The 22,978-nt window shown below is 37.9% G+C and overlaps 1 protein-coding gene across 7 annotated transcripts in view; it reads left to right on the forward strand.

Moving 5' to 3' along the window:
* Positions 1-22,978, forward strand: part of Hhla2 (HHLA2 member of B7 family) — a 186,382-nt gene that overhangs the window by 77,596 nt on the left and 85,808 nt on the right. The window contains exon 2 of one of the 7 annotated variants that reach the window (XM_087214870.1): positions 12,378-12,485. The exons of the other annotated variants lie outside the window; for them this stretch is intronic. The gene's annotated coding sequence lies outside the window, so the exon portion shown is untranslated. The remainder of the gene's footprint in view (positions 1-12,377; positions 12,486-22,978) is intronic. 7 annotated transcript variants of the gene reach the window in all.

Here is a 22,978-nt window from a genome sequence, read left to right on the forward strand (position 1 = left end):
ATAAAAGAGGAAAGGAATTCACTTAATACAAATATTTTTCCCCCATTAACTTTATTGGTACATTTTAGGTATAAAATACAGTTACATTCATCATTGGGATCTTGTACCATTACATGAGTCTCTTGGTTCTTATTTTTTTTCCCCTTCCCTTGCCCTCCCTTCACCCCCTCCACCCTTCCCTATTTGCAAAGACCTTGTTTCCATTTTTTTCCCCTTCTCATATTTTTTCCTTTCCCTTTTTTCCCTTCCCCTACCCCTCCCAATTCCCCTGATCTTTTAGACCTTTTCTTCCTGTTACACAATATCAGTTATACATTTTTAAAATTACAATATCAAGATCTAGGAGACACTACCACAGATTTTACAGAATTTAAAAGGATACAGAAAGCATATTACAAAAATATGTTTTGAAATAAATTTGACAACTTCTAAGAAGTACCTTGGAAGACAAATTAATGAAGCTAACTCTGGAGGAAATATAAAGTTTGAATAGTACTTATTAAAGAAAGTATATTCCTAGCTTGAAAACCTACCTATATGACAACAGTAGGCTCATAAACATTTTAACTGATAAATTATATCAAACATTTAAAGCAGAAAAAAGGAACACTTCTCCCCTCATTTTAGGAACTCAACATTGTGCTAATCCTAAAACTAGATAAATATAATAGAAGAAAAAAGTATGAACATAGATAGAAATTTGTTTAACAAAACAAACTGTTAGAAGTCAGATATGGCAGGATGTAGAAAGTGGTTTTATTATAGGGATGGTAGTGTTGGTTCAGCATTGGAAGATCCACCCCCAAAAGTCATCATTTTAACAGAGGAAAGGCAAAAGCCATATGATCCTGTCACTAGTTGGAGAAAAAGTATTGGACCAAATTCTACAGCTGTTCACGGCAAAAGCCACCAGGAGACCAGAAGTAGAACAGAACCTTCTCAACAGATCAAAGACATGTACTTCATACTTCCAACAAAAACTCCTTCTATGAATGGAGATGATACAACGCTTTCTCCCTAAAGTGGGGAACAAGGGCATATATGCCCACTCTTCATCTGTCCATTAGACCTTGAAACATAGGTCCAAACCAAAATAGTCTGGCAATAAAATGACACAACTAGGATAGGATTGGCATGGCAGAAGCAAAATCTTTATATGTAGATGAAATGATCATCTACAGAGAAAATACTAAGAAATCTCTAGGAGCCCCTAGAACTTGTTCTTGAATTTAGCAGGATTAGAAAACACAAGGTATGTATAAAAATTCAGGGCTGTGTATACTTGCTATAAATGAAGAACTGGATATTGAAATTTTAAAGTTATGTAGGAGTACAAAGGACCCAGAAAAGCCAAAAACAAAAACAGTGTTGGAAGACATTTAGCACCCAATTTTAAGACTTCTTCTAAAGCTACAGTAATCAAGGCAGTGTTGGTAAGGAAAGACATATAGATCATTGGAATAAAACAGAGAATCTAGAAATAGAACCACACACACATGGTCCACTGAGTTTTGAAAAACTATCCAACATCAGCATTTTATAGAATATAAACTCAATTCAAGAGCAGAGGAAGAGATAGTGTTTTTAGCAAATGGCACTAGAATACCTGGTATCCATATATAAAAAATTAACCTCAACCCTTTTTTTCCATACATGAAAATAACTTGAAGGGATCTATGAACCTAAATAAGAAAGCCTAAAAGTATAAAACTTTAAGAAGAAATTACAAGGGAAAATATTTATGAACTCAGGGTAGGCAAGAACTACCTAGGGTACAAAAAACATGATGTATAAAAAAATTGATAAATGAGATTCCATCAAAATTTAGAACTTTAAATGACATCATTAAAATGAAAAGTCCTTAAACAGGCCATATTTACAATACATATAACCTATGAGCAGAGTATATAAAGAATTCTTAGAGCTCATTAATAGAGAACCCAATTAAAATGTAGACATAAGAGGATGATAAATAGCCAGTATAGCACAAGGAATGGTGTGCAACTCTAGAATCAGAAAAATACTAATCAGTACAATAATAAGATTGAATTAAATACTCATTAGGGATATGAAGTCAAAAGTTTTAAAAGCCTTGTCATGACTTTTTCTTTTTGTTGGATTCTCCCCCTTTGCGTTTAATTTGTCACGCCCAATGGATTCTTCCTGCTGGGTTTCCTGGGGTTGTGATCCTCATTGTCTTTTCCTAGGGTATTGTCTAAAAGTTTTTGGAGTGCCAGTTTGATATTCATGAAGTTCCTGAGGTGCTCTTTATCATGAAAGTATCTTATTTCTCCATCCATTTTGAAAGATAGTTTTGCAGGGTCCATCAATCTGGGTTGGAGGCTGTTTTCCTTTAGGGCTTGAAATACATCACTCCAAGCTCTTCTTGCCTTGAGGGTTTGCATTGAGAAGTCTACTGTGATTCTGATGGGCTTTCCTTTGTATGTGATTTGTTTCTTTTCTGTCACTGGTTGTAGAATTTTGTTCTTCTGTTGGATTTCTGGAATCCTAACTATTATATGCCTATGTGTAGATTTTTTTTGATTAGGGCTAGCTGGAGTCCTATATGCCTCACTTCTCTGTATGTCAAGTTCTTTTCCATTCTTTGGGAAGTTTTCTGCCATCACTTCTGTGAAGAGTTTTTTTATGTCATCTGCACTCTCTCCTCTTTCTTCATTGACTCCAATCAGTCTTATGTTATTCTTCTTTGCAACGTCTAGCAGCTGCTGGATTGATTTCTCATGTTCCCTTACAATTTTAAAGCAATTTTTCTTTTCTTCCTCACTAATTGCAATCTTGTCTTCTATATGTGAAATTCTATCTTTACATTGGTTCATTCTGCTGTGCAGACTTTCTATGGAGTTTTTAATCTCTTGGAAATCTGTATCTGTTTTACGGATTCCATTTGTTTCCTGTGTTGGGATTCCATCATGTTCCTCAGATCCTCTATTTTTTTATCTGTGTCCTCTCTAGATTTATTAGTCATGTCTTGCACCATGAGCAAAATCTTTGCTGTTATCTGAGTAATTATTTCTGATTTCATTTTTCCCAGATCCTCTTTTGTTGCCAGTTCAGAGAGTCCAGGTGGTTGAGCATCGGAGTGTTCCATCTCGTTTCCCTTTGGGGTTGCTGTAGGCAATCTGGAAGTCTGTTTTTGAGGCTTGTTTATGTGTCTTCTCATTTCCACGGTGGGGGTGGGGTTGCTTCTGGAGCCCATGTGGCTCACTCTCTCTGCCCTAGGAGCTTGGGATGGAGCGGAGGGAGCTTCCTTCCGGGTGCTGGGACCCGCTGAGCTTCTCTGCCCTGGGAGCTTGGGATGGAGGTGGGAGAGCTTCCTTCTGGGTGCTGGGACAGGCTGAGCTTCACTGCTCTTGGAGCCTGGGCTGGAGGCGGGGGAGCTTCCTTCTGGGTGCTGGGACAGGCTCACCTTCTTAGCCCTAGGAGCCTGGGATGGCAGCGGGGGAGCTTCCTTTCGGGTGCTGGGACCGGCTGAGCTTCACTGCCCTAGGAGCCTGGGATGGAGGCGGGGGAGCTTCCTTCTGGGTGCTGGGACTGGCTCACCTTCTTAATATAAATATTTCTTTATGGTGCTATTTTTTTCTGTTCTGGGCTGGGTCCATGAAAAACAGGCTAACAGGAAGCAAAGCAATCATGGAATCAGCAAATTCTTTGGTCTTCTGTGGAAAAGTTAAAGATTCTTTTTCTCCTCCATCCCTGCCCCACCTCTTTGTTGGTTGACATTTATTTGATATCAACTGCTTAATTAGACTATGTGCTAGTTCTGAGTATTCTATGTTAACTTTTCCTGGAATTTGGGCTTTTTTTTTTTTTTAATATTTTGGGACAGGATCTCACTGTGTAGTTCAGCCTGGCCTTGAACTCACCATGTAGCCTAGGCTTGTCTCAAACTTGCTGTGACCCTCCTGCCTCAGCCTCTTAAGTGGTGGGATTACAGGTGACAAACACCTATAATGCAGAGATCTGGCTTTTTTTGGTCTTTATTTTGTTTTGTTTTTAGATAAACAGATTCAATTTCATGTTCATTTAAAGGAAATTTTCTTTTTTATTTCTGTATCAACTGCTCATTTTGATGGGTTCTTGAATTCAGATTTTACATTAGTTGTGTTGAGGCTTAACCACGTTTGATTGCATTCTTTTCTTTTATGTAAATTAATTTGGACATCTAAAATCTACTGAGGTAGTTTGTTTTCAGTGGTATCTCTTATACTTTGCTAGATCTGTATTGGTATTAGTTCTCTTTAGAAATATTAATCCATATTAATCCATATTTTGTTTCCTTGGATCTGTAGTCCTCTTTCATTTTATTCTTTTGTTTGTCTTGTTTTTAAGTATTCTCTATACATTCTAGCTATTACTTTTTAGAAAGTATAGCATTATGCTCTCTGTTCTTTGAATTTCATTTTACTTTTTGGCCATTTCCATATTGTTCCTGAATGCCATGATTTTTTGGAATATGGCATATACTGCATAAGGAATGTGACCTTTATTTTGTTCAATGATCAAATAGTCAAATTGTGATATAGTATGTATTAGACTTTTATCCACTTCCCCTCTACAGTATATTTAAGGTTTATAACCCATTATCATAACCACAGGCTCACATCATAGGACTTGTTGAAGGCTGAGTATTTTGTTCTAGCCTCATTTTCTTAGCCTGCATTATTGATCAGGGGTGATAATTAAACTATGGGGAATTTCTCTCTCTCTCTCTCTCTGTGTCTCTCTCTCTCTTTCCTTCCTCTTTTCCTCTCTATCATTTACTTTCTCTTTCTTTCTGATCTATGAAGTATCACATTACTGTGTTTAGGCCATTTAGTTGTGTGTATGTGTATGTGTGTGGACTCATAGTTTTCTGAGGGGGGATAAATCAGGGCTTTGAATGGGTTCCCTAGTTCAGCGATGGCAAACCTTTTAGAGACCGAGTGCCAAACTGTGACCCCAAACCCAGTTATTTATTGCAAAGTGCCAATACTGCAATTAAAACTGAATACTGAAGTTTTAGAAAAAACAATTCTACATTAACATCTTTGGCTTAAAAAAACAACAACACAACAACAGATGTGCCATGGTGTGCCTCCACGGCCTAGCTTGAAAGCTTGAAGATATGTTTCCATTGTAGAGTCAACTCTGTTGCTTATATTCCCATTCATTTGCTACTTTTTATTCAAGATGGGCTAAAAATTATTTGTCTCTAAATTTAAGGATTGTATTAGTTTCCTATGGCTTCCACAAACTACCACAAATTTTCTGGGTTAAAACAACAAGAACATATTCTCTCACAGTTCTGAAGGCTCAGTCCAAAATCAAGATGCCCAGAGGGCCTCGCTTCTTCTGAAGCTTCTAGGAGAGAATTCTTCTTTGCCTCTTTCAGTTTCTGGCGACTCCCAGTGTTCCTTAGTTGAGGCAGCATTAATTCGAAGGTCTACCTCCATCTTCCCATGGCCTTCTCCCTCTCTGTCCCCTGTTCTACCTCGGGTGGGATTCAGGGATCAACCTCATCTACTATGCTCTCATCTCAATCCTTACCTCTGTTATATCTACAAAGGCTCTGATTTGAAATAAGCCCACATTTTGATGTTCTAAGTGGACTTGATTTATTGTGGGACACTGGTTTACTCATTACAGATATAATAGAAAGAAATGTAAAGTTTTGTCAACAAACCACAAATCTACTGGTTAGAACACTGGCTTTGGCCCTGCAGAGACCCCTGCTCCCTGGAGATCTGGTAAATTGCAATTTCAGCCTACAGTGACAGAGTATCACTACTGTTTCTAGCTGGAGGGGTACAGAATCATCATTGCTTGATTTCCTTAACCCTGACCACAGAATTGTAAATAATCATGTTAGCTACATATTCTGTTTTCATTTTATGGTGCTGAGGATCAAACCCAGGCCCTCATACATGCCAGGCAGGTGTTCTAGCTCTGAGCTTCTGAGTTTGAGTTTCACTCCCAGCCCTAATCAGCTATTCTTTTTTTTTTTTTTGGTCTCGGGATAGAACTTAGGACCTTGCTCAGCTGTTCTTGATTACCTCAACATGTCACATTTGCCGGCCCACTGTGATTCATGGCTGATTCTACATACTTACCTTGTAATTAATTTTTAAAGGAAATATTTCTAAGCTTAAATCTTTTTAAATTAAATATTTTTAAGTGTTAAACTTTTAATATTTAAATCTTATAGGTTTTTCAGATATATCCTTTATCATATTAAAAAGTCTCTTATTCACTTAATGAGTGTTTAAAATTATTTTATATATTTTTTTCTGCATATATTCAAATGATTGGCATTCAACTTTTATCTGTTTAATAAGTTTTTAGTCTGTATTCTCGAAAATAGAATCCAAAGCAAAGATTAAAATACTGATTCTTTCTATGGATAGAGGGAAGGTGAAAAACCCAGGGCAGTGAGAAAGAAAGGAAATAGAAATGAGGCAAGGAAAGATGGGAACTTTTAAGATTATTATGCTGGCTACTATGTCATGATTAGTCAAAAATAAACAAGGAAATGCTCTTGGTAGTTTCATTTACCCAGCATTAAAGATGTTTCTAAAGAATAGAAGGAAAACTATGTCTCAAAGGAATCTACTGGAGGGAGAGAGGAGTTTCATCTACTGATTGATTGACACTTACCACACAGAAGGTAAATTGTTCCATATATCCAAATTTCATTATCTGGTCCCTTTGATGACAGCTCAGGGTGCCAACTCCCATGCCCTGCATAATAGTGCTTCCTTCAATTCAGAAGTATCAGGAGGAGCCAGACACTCTAGATATGTGGCTGGTTGGCTCATCTCTGAAGTGGCCAAAAGGAAAGCCTGGCATTCTGGAGGCAAATGACTAATCTGCTCCTAACAGTCACTGTAAGGTGTGTGAAGCGTTTCAGCCAGAGAGATCTGAAGAAGCCCATGAGATTTGGGTCCAACACATCTAATACTAAATATTTTTTATATTACTGGAAAAGCCCAATTTGGTTACTATGACAACCATGAGAGTGTGGGGCCCACATCTGCTGCAGAGTGTTGGTGATTGACAATCCCAATGGCTACCCTCTGGATTCACCACCACCTCTGTGTCATGGCCATGACTAAGCTCAGCAGATGCTCAGTTGCTTATTGATTCAGTCAGCATTAGAGCACAGTAGCAGTGCTAATGAGGGACTCATTCCCGAGCAACATGTGACTCCTCTAATGGGTGACTTTGTTTAAGGACTCCCCAATGATCTTGCTCAAATTTATTGCAGTCTGAGGTTCATTTTACTTCATTTCTTCCCTCCCTTTCTCATTTGACAATGTTGGAAAGTTCTGCTTGCTTCTGTTTCTTTCCTTTATAGGACTTTCACTACAATTTGTTTCACATCTCACTCCATCTTGATGTCACCATCTAGGAGGACTTGATTTGAACAATCATGGTATACTATCTATTTACCATTACATTTAGTTTATAACATGTTGTGTAGATTTTTGTATCTATTTTCCTGTTTTAAATAGGTTGGTTATTTTTTACCTACATACTATTTTAGTTTGGTTTTAATACCACGAGGACACTGTCCTTGAAGTTTAGTAGAATTTGCCTAGAGAACCATCTGAGCCTGCTTGTTCTCTGCTTTTTCTCTCTCCTTCTGTGTCTGTATGTGCATATGTGTAGGAAGCCTTCAGAGTACTATCCAATTTTTTTTTTACTGAATTGTAGGACTCTGAGCTTTCTAATTGTGATGTTTATGCTACCTTTGTTTGAATTTCCCAAGAGAGATTCTTAGAAAATTGTTTTCAAATCCATTGCCAGAGTGTTGCTGATAATACATTAAGTCCCTGATTTACAAACATTCAAGTTGCGAACTTTCAGATACAAATGGACCTCGAATTATGAACATAGATGCACAAGTCACGGAAGTAGGTCACGTGTCTGTCATTGCTACAGTTGTGCTGCTGTGTGCTTACTGTACAGTACATAGCATACATTAGTATAGTACAGCTGGGGACTTACTGTATTTGTGGGCTTTTTATGCTTTACATTGTACATTTGTGTCAAGGGGGTGTATATGACTTACTTTGTCATCTTTGGACTTATGAATGAATAAAAAAGTAAGTGCAGGTACCTCTTCATAGGCTGATTTCATTCCCTTCTGCTATACAACTAGGAGTGGAATAGCTGGATCATACAATAATTCTATTCATAGCTTTTGAGGAACCTTTGGACATTCTTAAACTATTATTCTTAAACTATAATTAAAGGGTAACTTGGTCTTCCTACTTTCAGCTGCAGTAAAGATAATTTACTGTTCAAGGTTACTTTAAATGTTTCATTATCTACAGGTCTGATTCTTCTCTGAAACATTTACGATCAGATTCATGGAAAAGACTCTTAACAAGTACCAAAGACACTTTACTCTTTGATTATTGTTGGTAAAAACTGGTAGAAAATTGTTTCTTGGTTCAAAACTATTGTACTAAATTTGTTTTGCTCTGGTTGGTTTTGTTTTTATATTTCCTTTTAAAACTTTATAACTGTAGCCAGGGATTTAGCTCAGTCGTTCCGCCGCCAGCCTTGTGAGCGCAAGGTCCAGAGTCCGATCCCTGGTACTGAAAAAAACAAAAACAAAAACACCCCCAAAACTTTATAACTGTTGTCTCTTAAAACTCTGTGAAAGTACAGCTCCTAACAAAGGGATCTGATCCAGTGTTTTAAAACATTAGCCATCACTTACAAAACAAATTAAACTTAAAATGGACTATTGGTAAGCATAACCTAAAACTACTACTTTTAAACCTCTTCACTGCTCAAATGTGGATAAAAAGGGATATAACATTGAATTGGCAATCATTTCCCCTCCAACATGGGACCAGATAAGACCATCAACTTTAACAGCATCCTAAAAAGGAGGGACAATAAAAATAGCAAAAACAACTGATCAGGAAGGCTTTCAGAAAAACTCTCATAAGGACAAGGGGAAAATACAAAAAACATGAATTATAAAAGTCATGATGGAAGTCACTTGCATCAAGTCTACTGAAAGATAAAGGAGCCCCAGAGGGTTTGTAGAAAGGGACCTTAGGAATAAGTACTGTGGAGGAATGCCATATTGATTATGCCCAAAGCAGGCTCTAAAGAGTTAACCCACAATTGGCTTGTTTTAAGAAGTGAGTCAGACCGAAGCTTATGTGACTCTTAGGGGCATCATGGATGGCATGTAGGCCAATAATCAACCCCCTCATCCCCTCCAACAACCATGACAAAGACCAGAGAAATGACCCATGAATCTATGGGGCTTAGTAGGAGATAGCACACAGCCAAGGTCAGAGTGACTTGCATCCAAATTCTGTTCCCAAATTAAAACCTTAACTAGAAGAAGGACAAGGTAATTTGCTAACTTCAACCTATATTTTGTCTGTTCTGTTCCTAATTCAAGAATGCTTTGTCTCTTCCTTTACAAGCCTTGCCTGCATTGACAACTTATCCCCAGCAACTACATGTAGCACCTTTATTCTGACCTAATTATGATGTCCCCAATAAATATCAATGGCTTTGGCTGGCTAGGGTCTTTGCTGCTTAGCACTGGCCATCCTGGCTCCTTGTTTATCTTTAACTCTGTCTCTGTGTCTTTCTTCTCACTTTGTGTTGTAGCACCGAGCAGGAGAATGGGACCCATCACAGGGGTCCTAGTAAGTACCTAATGGTAACTATCATAAAGGACTCTGCCAAAATCATAGAACTGTCTTGAGTGTAAACATATTATGAGTGTAAACTAATGTGGCTCTGATAGAATGAGCTACTGACAAAGAAACCTTCATCTATATGTCAAAGAATTGACTTTGTTGATATGTCAGAAGGAAAACGTGGAATGTTAAGTAAAGCCTTTGACCTCCATTTGGCTTTATACCAGAATCATGTCCTTGGGTCCAAGCTACTCTCTTTTCCCTTTAAAAATAGCACTGCTCCTGTTCCTGGTGACCTTCTCTCTGGGAACCTGTCCACTGTTCACTCTGGTGGTGTATAACACATCTCTTTCCTTACTCTTGTCTTAGTAAATTTTTTCACTGCCCAGGTCATTGGCCCTCCATGAGCCATTTCTTGTGGCACTTACAATTTCTAGAGTAGTCCAGATTCACACAATAGGTCCCTCTTTCAAGGTGGCTCTGGCTACAGAACTCTGGGTTGTCTCTGAAATTGAATTCATTTTCCAAAACTAGACTTCTGAATGTATTTCTGGTTTCTTATATATTAGGTGAAAGTCCATAAAGGTTGTGAAATTGATGTAGGGTTGCCAGTGTCTTCACCCACAGATTTCTGGGACTCACTCTCACCTTTGTTCCCAAAGAATGGAGACTCCCTCTCTCTTAAATGTGGAGCCAGGAGGGCAAGCACTGGGATATTTTCTCTTCCTATGCTGCTCTCCCAGTTCTCTGAATTTTATATGCTTTTTCTTTTTCTTATTGAATTTTAATGTTCTCCAGGATTGCTGACCTCGGTGTACAACTAAATAACTGTTGCTTTGGTTCTTTGTGGAGGAGCAGGTGAGTGCTTGCTTCTATCTAGCTATCTTGCCAATCCTTTAATTTTTCTTAAAGGAATGTTTTTACTACATTGTACTTGTTTGTATATGTTGTGTTTAAAAAATTTTATTCTAGTCTGAGTAAAAATTTTAAATTTGGAACAATTTTAAAGCTATGGAATTCTGCAACAACTATTTCTGGTTAATTTTTGTCAGGCTTCCCTAGGTTAACATCTTATACATGTTTCAACTGTTAAATTATCAATGGTACAATACTACATATTTACTACACTACAAATTTTATTTCACTTCACCAGTTTTTCCAGTAATTCCTATTCTGTGTTCCAGGAACCAACCCAGAATACTACAATAACATTGAGCAGTTCTATCTTCTCCAAAATATAAGTTTCTTAATCTTTCCTTGTTTTTTGTGACCTTGGCAGATTTGAGGTGCAATTGTCAGGTAGTTTGTAGGCCCACTGTGGTCTAAACTTATTTTTCTTATGATTAGAACGAGGTTGTGTGTTTTGTGGGAGAATACTACATATAGTGCCCTTCTCGTCATATATAGAGTGGTACTTAGTGAAAAGTAATGTTAACCTTGACCACTTAATTAAATTGATGTTGGCTAGGTTTTTCCATTGCAAATTACTTTTTTTTCCTGTATGCTATCCATTAGAAGCTAGTGACTTACTGTAGTTTACATTCAAGGGGAGAGGAACGGAGCTCCACCTGCTGGAAGGGTTGGAATCTATATGTATTCTTTGGAATTATTTGATAAAGAACAGTTATTTAAGCATTCATTTATGTCAGTATGTGTCTTAGTTACTTTTCCCTTGTGCTGAGACAAAATACCTAACAGCCAAAGTTAAAGGAGGACAGGTTTATTTAGCTTACAGTTCATAGAAGTTTCAGTTCATAATTGGCTGGCTCCAAGGCAGAGTGGCACATGGCAAAAAGGCATAGCAGAGGAGAACCAGTTCATGGCACCCACACAGTAGCAGAACAACAAGGGACCTTAACATCTTTATGCCCCTTTCATGCCATCCAGACTACCAGGATTAGGGTGGTACCAAATCAGTCACTCACTTGTAGTGGTTTAGTAATCACATGCCCTTAATCCCAGAATCATACACTCTAGATTCAGCCACCTCTCAAAAATAAAGCCCCACTTCATCTACATGAGGCTTTGTGGGGGGAGGACATATCTAAACACAAACTATAACAGTATTCACACATGGATTATTAAAAAATTCTTCGGTTTTTAATCTGATATTATAATTTATTTTGCTCCTTAAACTTTCCAGCTTTGGCCAATAAAAATTCATTGAGCTTGATTCCTGTGTCTTTTGATGGTCTCCTTCTTTACCCTCTCAACTCCCCAAATTTGTATTCCTACACTTATCTTTCCCTAGACCAGAGAAAAAATATTTTTACAGAGAAATTCTAGGCTAACTTAATAACGTACTTTTCCCCAATTTTGGTATTTATTTATAGGAAAAATGAATCTTACATGAATAAAAAGCAGTTACACATTTACAAATTGCTTCCAGGGGGAAAATACCTGAAGAATGCAAAATTCATCAAAACTGAGTTAATATACTTGTGTTATTTTCATCAATCATATTCTGTTGAAGTTAATGACACATTATTCCCTTCTTGTTCAGAAAAATCAGCTGGCTTAGTTAATTTTTTTTTTTGAAATTTCTTGGCAAGTCAGAGTAATTCATTTGGACTATCGAGAGAAAGTTTTATAGTATGATCTGAATTCTGATTCTCAAAAGTTGTTAATCACTGAAAATGAACTGTATCTTACATTCGTATTTGCAGGGAGAATGAATTTGCTTGTTTGTTATGATTATAGATTTGATTTCTCATCTCAGAAGATATAGAACTTGAATGCCCTTCTAGTGCATCTCAAGACTGATTTGAAAGCTCAAGAGACCATTTTAAATTTGAGTTTGGGGAAGATGTAAGTGCTTACTATTATATTTGACTCAATGTCATTTGCTCAAGTATGTAAATTCCTTCTTGAGAACAGTTACTTTTTAAAAGCAGCATTGAAGAGGTATATTCAGTCATCACTTTTAGCACAAATGAAGTTTAGGTAGTTGTGTGTTAATACACCTCCACAAAAATACTACTACTTAGATAAGCTTTTACAATCTATGAAAATGTACTAGAGATTTGGTAGAGGGTTGTATCTTATGACCTTGCAGGTTCTTTTAAAGTAATATAGAGATGAGAACACTTCATAATTCTATTGGTTATCTTCACTTTACTAAATGAAAACAAAGGGTTGTTGTCTGCATGTAGCATGTATATACTTTGAAAATAATTTCCACTCATAGCAAACCTGTGATTGATGTTTTCTTTCCCAGTTGTGTGATTTTCAAGCAGCAGAGAACAACACCCGGGGGAGTTGTCTTTTTCTGTTTCCTAATAAGCCTATATCACTTTAAGCCCCTTGGTATGACCTTTGTGTAAATTGTCTCTGGAGTCATCCCAAGTTCTGATGCAAACTGACATTTAATAAAGACACATGTAAATGTGCCAACTGAGTTTAGACCTATTGTTAATTGTTATTTCTTGGTAAAACATTTAAAATGATGGCTAACTTAAATATTTAGTCAGATATATGAGGGAGACAATGGAAATTCAAAGGAAGGAAGTGTCCTATCAAGTCAACCTGTGCCAAAATTATGAATAAATTGAATTCAACTTCTAGTGCTGTCTTCAAAATCCTCCAACCTTTTCTTATCCCTTTGCCTAGTTCTAATTTGGGGCTGGGAATGGGGGTCAGGAGGAATGTAGCTTTCAAGGTCAGTATTTTGCACAGTTGAAGAACTAGGAACTGAGCCAGAGAAACAACACATGGTACATATAAACTTGATTGTATTAAGTGGGATGTGGCATAAATTTGATTACTTACTATTTTAATCTAAAGAGATATGCATATTCCCAAACTAGTTTATTCTATATAATAGCAGTGAAAAATGGATGCAACCCAGCTGTTTAGTAAATATAATTCAGTATGAACAGAAGTGTGCAGATGTAACATAGTGGTTGTGTATTTGCCAATTGGCCCTTGTTTGTTCTCTCTTTTCCTACTCTGCTGTGCATTGTAGGAGTCACATGTTCCAGATTCCTTTTTCCCTCTGGTTGCTGTAGAGTTCTGGCCAATTGGAGTCATAGGCAGAAATCTGGAGGTCTTGAGGGGAGGGGAGAAGCCAGGTTCTTCTCCCCATCCTTACTTCCTGAGGTGTCTTGGCAGAAGTTGTTTCTTCCCAACCCTTCAGTGGTTCTAGCACCCTAAAGGTAGCCCTAAGTTGTTTACACCACCTTCTTCCATTGTCTCTCCAGTCCTATGGGTTGTGGTAGCTTCCTGTTAGTTATTGCTGGTCTCTGGATGCGGTCTCATTCACTCCTATTGCTTTTCAGCCATCACTCATGTGGCTGAAATTTTCTGATTTTTTTAAAGTTCTATTTTATGTAATTGTAATTAACTGTTTCTTTATTTTAAAATGCCTATGGTTGTTACTATTTCCTGGTGACACCCTGTATACCACTAGGTATGACAATGGGCAGGTGTCAGTATGAGAAATCACCCTTGCTTATGTCTTTCTTAGACCCCTTTTCTGAAAGATGCACCCAAACCCAAGTTCCTGTGAGTACTGGCTGCTAAGGGCTCATGAATGCACTCTTTTCTGAAGACTTGCACTTGCTCTGAGATTCCTGGGAAGCTATGGCCATCCCATGTGGGGGTGACTAATGGCCAATGACTGATTAAGGTAAAGATACAGAAAGGCCCTTAGTGCAAGAATGGACAAGGCTGTGATACCACTCAGGCTCTGGTGCTCTCTGCACGATTAGTGGACACCAGATTTCAACCAAGCCCATCTTTGCTAGGCTTTTCTTTCTGTGTACTACTTCTTCATTTCCTGACAGTTTTCTCTTGAACATTTATTCTCAGTGACTCAATTGCTTCATAATCCCCATGTTTGGCTCAGCTTCCTGGGAACCTGAACTAAGAGTATATTTTCAGAGGTAAAGAAGAAAACCTGTTAATCTAGTGAGATGGTTGAATGGGGGTTGTGAGCTTGAATTACAGTTCCCAACAGTTAGGGTAGTGATGGTGAGAATGAAGGAGACACCAGTTGAACAGCCTCGAGGAGTGAACAGTTGTCAGAAGTTTCATACCAAAGTTTTTTTTTTTTTTTTTTTTGGTACTGGGGATTGAACGTGGGACCTTGCGCTTGTAAGGCAGGCTCCGGAACCACTGAGCTAAATCCCCGGCCCTATACTAAAGTTTTTAAATTGGGGAGAAATAGAGCCTTACCAAAACTGAGACGGTCTGGAGAGACTAGATTGCATAGCAAAACAATGATACTGTGCTTGTTACTAGGGAGTATGGGGTCCCAGTAGTCTTCAGGAGTACTAACACCTGGGTAGTGTTTAGAAATGCAAGTCTGACACAAGACTAGAAATACAAACTCTGATATTATAGGAAAGCACCTTTTTCTTGAATCTGAATCATATATTTCTTGGAAAATGTTAGTGCATGTAGTTTTGTGGTGCCTCAAACAAGACTGTGCATTAAATGGAGGGGAGGGAGACCAGGAATGAAAGAAGGTCAGAACAAGGTTGGATTAACTGGATTAGTAGTCACTGAATACCTGCTGCTCTTTTTTCCGTGTATTCTGTAAATTCCTCCTGTCAGAAGACATGTTGAGAAGGCAGCAGAAGGTAAGGAGAGGGTGACAGAATGTGAACAGATACTTGTATACTTGTGGTAGATCTAGGCATTTGCTTTATCAGGTTGTGGTGAGGATTAAAGCAATTACTTGTGTCCACCACCACCCTGAGCCTCCATTTTAACAAATTACAGATTATGGTATTATTATCTAGTAAAATTTGGAACTGAAAGTCAAAACCAGGCCTGATTCTAGAGTCTCTGCTATTACCTTCCTTCTGCTAAAACATTTGCTAATATGGACAACAAGGTTCAGGTGTCTCCATCAAAAAAGGAGCCTGCCAATTTCAGTTGGGATTTTCCCTCCTGCTAATCTGAATACAAAAGTTGCTGTGCCTACCAAGCAAGATGCCAGGCTCTGTGCCAAAACTTCCTTTCAGCTATTCAGAAGAGCAAGTGCCTTTCTTCTCCCTGACAGATTGAAAATGGTCCTTTTGTACTCATATTAAGCTTTTGATCAGAGGCTCTCACTCTGTGGAATTAGATTAAATTCAAGGTAGCTCATCAAATGTGTGCCAGGGATGCATTCCCTGCCCTCAGAAGAGACTTGAGTGCAGAACTAAGCCCTGGGTGTTTCACAAGTGTTGTGCATACTGATCAAGTGTGCTCTGTACACTTTGGAGACAAGGCTTTGGAGACAAGGACATCAGCAATGGGAGAAAACATGGATATGACAGAAAAATACTGCCTCCCTTCACGTATCATCAAGTAACAGTCTGTGGTAGCTTAAGCACATGCCCAGGGACCATGGCATTTTCTTGCTCAGAGCTACTAACTTTGCCACTTAGCTCTTCTTCAGCTGATTCTCCCTGCTGGTGAACGTTCTGGCACAGGGTGCAGGCACAGAGGAAGGGCTCAGTCCTTACTGCTATTCATCCTCTGTGTGGCCCACACCAAGTCCTCTAGCTTCCTCTTCATGAAAGTGAGAGGATGTGGCTGGCTAGAACTCCAAAAGTCCTTGCACTTGGAGGATTCTAATATGTTTTAGTATATGAGTCATTAGATAAATTAAGATGATTTATTTTATGATGGGAACTTTTCCTTCTGGATGTTTCTTGAGGTGATAAAGCTCTACCAGACACTTCAGGTGATGCATGTTTTATATGCATAATCAAGCCAATGAGGGATCATTAGTTCTATATACTTTGTGTTAAATCCTCTTTATTAGAAAATAGTGCAGAATTTGAACCTTAATTGACATTTGGCCCAGTTTTAAGTATTATTTACCAAACTAGAGAGAGCTAATCTGGTCCGCTGAGAATGTTAAGAGCAAATCTACATAAACCTCATAGGAAGATATCTTCATGCATTGCCAAAATCTTTGGAAGGTACCTCGGTTGGTAGTTGGATTTTTTCAGTATTTTAAAAGGGTATATAATAAGTATAAGTAGATATATGTGCAGTGATTTTCTTAAGGTGGTTTGTTTTAAAACTAGAATGCTATGCCTTGCATTTTCCTTTCTCTTGATTTCAAATATCTACCTGTCCCTTAAAATTATCTCCATTTACAAGTCTGATCTATTTGTGTGGTTTGGATGTGGTTGGTGTTTGAGTAATCTGATGTAGCAGAAAAGGAATGTATTTAACCATCTAACCCTTACAATATGGAACATTTGAAATGTCAGCATTTTATTTCAGGAACAGGTGAGCTATTGAATTATTAGGCTTTTATTTATTTACTTGCACCCTTTATCTCTCTCTCTCTCAAAAAAAGGAATTTGAAAGAGCTTTGAATAGCTTATCATAAAGGGTAGAAATGATTTTAAAAACATGAAAGAGGAAACAATAAATACTCCAAACCAGAAAATTCAATACAGTTGCTATGACGGAATATAAACCTGTATCTAAGTTTGAATGGGGCCAGAAATAAAACAACTTGTCTAATCTTTAATATTCAAAAGAAGGGAATAAGTTCTTGAGGTTCAAAACTCAGATTTCTCATAGCAAACATTATATAAGGGATGTTGGTTTAATCCATTCAACAAATAATTTACTCATTATGTAGACCTCTCCTGTGTTAGCTGCCAGGAACAAAACTATGTAATTATATTTTTCTCATAAAGTTCCTTCTAGCAGATGTGATAATTATTAAACTGACTGATATATAACCATTTATACTCTTGTATAATTCATGGAAATAGTAACAGTTCTTACATTTGTTGAGAGTCCTTCTGTGACTCTCTAGTCAGAGACTGGAAAGACCCTTAACATCAAGCAGATGAGAAGGGCAGCAGAAGCAGCTGGGTGGGCTGGAGGCAGAGCCAGTGTGGCTGGTGGATGAGCAGGACAGAGGAGACAGTGACGGGCACAGGCAGTGAAGCTTGGTCTGCCATGGCCTGTGCACTGATGCAGCTTTTTATCCAGAATACGTATTGGCCATTTTAAAAATAAAATTATTATGCTTAGTAAATTGCATGCTGTAAGCCCTGTTTTGTTTTTCAAATAAAAATTGACAATCCAGTTCCCTTAAGACTTTTTGATTGTTTTGGAATTTAACTGGTCCATGAAATCCAAATAGCTGGGAAACATTGTTCTACTCAGTACAGGTTTAGAATTGAAGCATACTTTAGTGAAAGATTTCCTCCTGGGACTAAAGTAGGGTCTTAGCACATAAACCATGGATATTCTGGATGATTATTCAGACTTAATAATGCACCAGGGTATTCAGCTGATGGGGTGAGTGAAAATACACTCCTGGTTCTGTCACCAAGTCATGTACCTTTGTGTGGGGCAGGGCTTGTTTTGAAGAAAGTGAGTCTTTTTAAAAATAGGAAGATACTGTGGCTACTGGCAGTACACACCCTTCCAGTGGTCAAGTTTAACAATAGGACAGAAAACAGTACAATTAGGATTTCTAATATATTCTACTAGCCAGGTGTTCATTTAATGGATAGATCTGTTCTTCATTATCCTCTACTAGGGGATCTAAAGTGACAGCTGTTGCTGGTTAATGATAGATCTTTGTACTTAGAAATTAAGTTGGAAAATGGGAGGGTGAGTCTCAGGGAAGAATCTTAATGTATCAGTCATAGGATAGGTATGTACTCTATTACTTTGCATAAAAGTACATTGCTAATGGAACCTTGATAAGTATAAGAAGGTAAAGTAGCTAAGACAAAGGAAGAATTCTTCCTAAATCATTAGTTTCTCTTAGCCAGGTTTGAATTTACTGGAACAATGTTCTAATTCAGATCTCCACTGTAAGAGAAAGTAGAAATGATTTTGGTGAAAGGAACTTCCAGGGAGAGTATATCCAGACATCAATGGCCATGGAAAAGATCCTAACTAAAAATTCTATTTTAGCTAACATTCTCTCTTAAATATGCCTACCAGGATGAATGAGCTGCAGAATGTGTCCACAAGTAACAGGATAAATTGACCTGATCTAAAGAGTTCTTTTTACAATTGACCAATTATGTGGGAAACTGTGCTGAAAACAAAGACTTAGCTAATCCTCAATCTAGTTTCTGAAAATATGGTATTACTCAAATTGGTTTTCTTGAACATTTTTCTGCTTTATTTATTTCAGAAAAATAGAAAACAGAGGAAAAAAATTTGTGACAAACCCTATGATATAAATTAACATTCAAGCTAGCAAATATTTTCTTTTTTTGTTAAATTCTTTTATTGGTACATTTTAGGTATACAACACAATTACATTTCTCATTGGGAATTGTACCTTTACATAATGCATCTTGTATCTTATTTTTTCCCCATTCCTAGCCCTCCCTTCACCCCCTCCACCCTTCCGTATTTACAAAACCTTTATTTCCATTTTTTCCATTTCTCATCAGTTTTCCTTTCCCTTCTTTCCTTTCCCCTGCCCTTCCCACTACCCCTACCCCTTTGGACCTTTTCTTCCTATTTTGCATTATCGATTATTCATTCTAATCATTTGGTACATTTTAGGTATACAATATAATGATGACATTAATCATTGGAAATTTTCACTTTTACATAATCTCTATTGGTTCTTATTTTTCACCCTTGCCCAGCCCTCCCTTCAACCCCTCCATTCCTCCCTATTTACAAAGATTTTGTTCCTATTTTTCCATTTTCTCATATTAATCCCATTCCCTTCTATCCTTTCCCCTAGCCCTCCCACTTCCTTCCCCTTTGCCCCTTTTCTTCCTATTTCACATTACCTAGTATACATTTTAGTCCTTATTTACACTTTCAGTTTCTCACACCAGAGAATCTATTCGGTACTTATACATGTGTGTCCTATTTATTTCACTTAAGAGTATTGCCTCAATGTGCATCCACTTAGCTATAAATGTCTCTAATTTCTCATTTTTTATAGCTGAGTACTCCATTTTATAAAAAAACCCACATTTTCTTTATCCAGTCTCCAGTTGATGGGCATTTGGGCTGTTTCCAAGTTTTAGCTATCACAAACTGTGCTGCTATGAACATAGGTGCACATATATCACTGTGGTATGATTCTTTTAATTCTTTGGGGAAGATCCCCAGCAGTGGAATAGCGGGGTCAAATGGGACTTCCAGTCCTAGTTCTCTGAGGTATCTCCATACTGATTTCCACACTGGTTGCACCAGTCTACCCTCCCACCAGCAGTGGAGCAGGGTTCCTCTTTCCCCACAGCCCCACCAGCATTTGTTATTGGTTGATTTCATGATAGCAGCCAATCTTTCTGGAGTGAGATGGAATCTCAGCATTGTTTTCATTTGCATCTCTCGAATGACCAGTGATGTTGAACATTTTTTCATGTATTTATTTGCTACCCCAAGAACTCCACCAAAAGTCTTCTAGACTTAATAACCAAATTCAGTCAAGTAGTTGGTTACAAGGTCAACACACAAAAATCAATAGCTTTCCTCTACACCAATGACAGACTCACTGAGAGAGAAATACGGCAAACAATTCCTTTCACAATAGCATCCAAAAAACTCAAATACCTAGGAATCAACCTAATGAAAGAAATCAAAGACCTCTTCTCTGAAAACTATAGCACTTTGAAAAGAGAGATTGAAGATGATATCAGAAAATGGACAGACATCCCCTGCTCCTGGGTAGGAAGGATTAATATAGTGAAAATGGCCATACTTCCAAAACTGCTATATAGATTTAATCCAATTCCAATTGAGATCCCAGCAGCACACTTCATGGACCTTGAGAAAACAATCCAAAGATTCATTTGGAACAAGAAGAGACCCAGAATAGCAAAAGCAATTCTAGGTAACAGAGACATGGCAGGGGGTATCACAATCCCCAACTTGCAACTCTACTACAAACCTACTGTGATAAAAACAGCATGGTACTGGCAAAGAAACAGACCTGAGGACCAGTGGAACAGATTAGAAGATGCAGAAACAATGCCAGACACACTCAGCCATCTCATCTTCAACAAAGGAGCCAAACACCCTCACTGGAGGAAAGATAGCCTCTTTAATAAATGGTGCTGGAAAAATTGGGCTTCAACTTGCCAAAGATTAAAACTAGACCTGTATCTCTCACCATGCACTAAACTAAAATCGAAATGGATTAAAGATCCAAATATTAAAATAGAAACTCTGAACCAGTTGGAACAGTGGTTAGGTAGAACTCTTGAAGACATCGGTGTAGGAAAAGATTTTATGAACAAAACTTCAGTTGCCCGTGAACTAGCACAAACAATCAGCAAGTGGGATCTCTTCTTGTTAAAAGGCTTCTGCACAGCAAGAGAAACCACCAGCAGTATGAAGAGACAACTCAAAATGTGGGAAAAAATCTTCACCTTCTCTTCCTCAGACAAAGGTCTACTATCTCGAATCTATAAAGAACTTAAAAAGATCAGACTTCCCAAATTTAAAGACCCAATCCAAAAATGGGCATCTGAAATGAACAGACATTTCTCACACAAAGACGTAGAAATAGCAAATATTTTCTCAAAGAAGTAGAAATAGCAAATATTTTCTGTAGAAATAGCAAATATTTTCTCAGACAAAGAAGTAGAAATAGCAAATATTTTCTATCTGTATGTTTTGTGGCTCTGTACATTTTTGACTGTGATATAAGGTGCATTCATCCTCCTTCTTACAATCTATTTCAAACAAGCTTGTACTTTCATTTCAAGTTATGCAAGAAGTTTAGTGCATGTTGCATGACTTCCAGAGTTTCTTGGAGATTCATATTTGTCTTTGTCAGTATTGTCTATTTTCAGTTTTTCATCCTGTAGATAGGTCCTTATCTTCTTTTGGAAAACAACTGTTCTCATTCTCTCAAAACACATACCATATCACTCACAAGGTAGTTTTAAGTCTTTGGCCACTGACAGCACTTTGCTATGCTCTTTCTCTGCTCCTTTCCTGTTACCTTCCCAAGCCCCAAATTCTCATATTGTTTTATTCACAGTTCCTGTATAAGCTTTCCTATTACTGGGCCAAAATACTGGGGGAAGTTTATTTGGCTCATGATTTCAGAGGGTTATGTCCATGGTCATCTGGCTCCAAGGCAGAAGTAGCATGGCAGAAGGGCCTGGCAGAGGAAAGCTGCCCAACCATGGCAACCAGGACACAGAGTGAGAGAGAACAAGCTAGAACAAGAGCTATCCTATCCAAAGACACACTCCCAAAGGTCTATTTCCTCCAAAGGGGCCTCTACCACCTAGTAATGTCACATTCAACTATAAATCCATTAATGGATTAATCCACTGATAAAAGTATAAAGCCTCCATGATCTAATCACCTTCTGAAAGCACCACCTCTGAACATATAAGATTTTGGGGAGGAGATTTTAGATCTAACCCATAACAGTGCCTTAGGAAATTACCTTGATGAGATGGTTGGAGGGGGGAATTTAGAGCCCATGGGTGTATATGGGAAGGGAGCAAAGTTTCCAAAGAGTAGTTGTAGTACTTAGTAAAACACTTGTTTTTGGGCTGGGGATGTAACTCAGTGGTGCTGCGCCTGCCTGGCAAATGCAAGGTCCTGAGTTTGATTCCTGGTACCAAAAAATAAAAACAAAAACAAAACTTGTTTTCACTCTCACTGTTACAGGAGAGATGGTCTCATTTTTACCTGATATCCAGGTCTTTTTATCTTGAACAAAGAATCAAAGAGGACACACAGAACTAGTAAGAAAAGCAGAGATTTATTACAGAGTCAGTATACTCTACAGAGCAGGAGCAGGACAATGAGAAAACTCAAGAGTGAGGTTTGACTCAGAGTGGTCCTGTCCGCTTTAGATTTTCAAGTATTTATTGGGAACTTTTCTGAGTCTTGGAGTCTGGGGTGTCACTTAAAAGGACTCTAATTGAGAATATCCAACCTCACATTGGGAGGGAGTGTTTTTTACTTTATATGGGTATAGATGGAACCAACATGGCTGCCTGTCCCCACCAGGGAGATTAAAACCTTAATGCTAATGGTATAATGACCATGAAGTTTCCCTTGGTTATTCTGAAACAGTTAGAGCATATGCTCCTTTGACTCATGCCAGATGTCAAAAAAAGTGTGTTTAATGATAGAGCATATCTCTTAAGCTTATGTTGGATATCAAGGAAGTGTGATTAAGGAACGATGCTCTTGTAGTCTCCAAGAGCTGGAAGGCATCCTGCCCATTGTGAAGTAAGGCCAGGATGTTTCTCACACACTCTCCTGTCTCACCACCATAACATATATTTGAAAAAGGGATCATGCTATATTCACATTGAAAATCCAGCCTGCTTACCTATATCATTGAAAGTAGATTAAAGCTAATATGGCCATTTATA

Source organism: Heterocephalus glaber, unplaced genomic scaffold (genome assembly GCF_053883595.1).
Source record: "Heterocephalus glaber isolate CG9 unplaced genomic scaffold, H.glaber_assembly_v1.0 deba00000122, whole genome shotgun sequence".
Taxonomy (NCBI): domain Eukaryota; kingdom Metazoa; phylum Chordata; class Mammalia; order Rodentia; family Bathyergidae; genus Heterocephalus; species Heterocephalus glaber.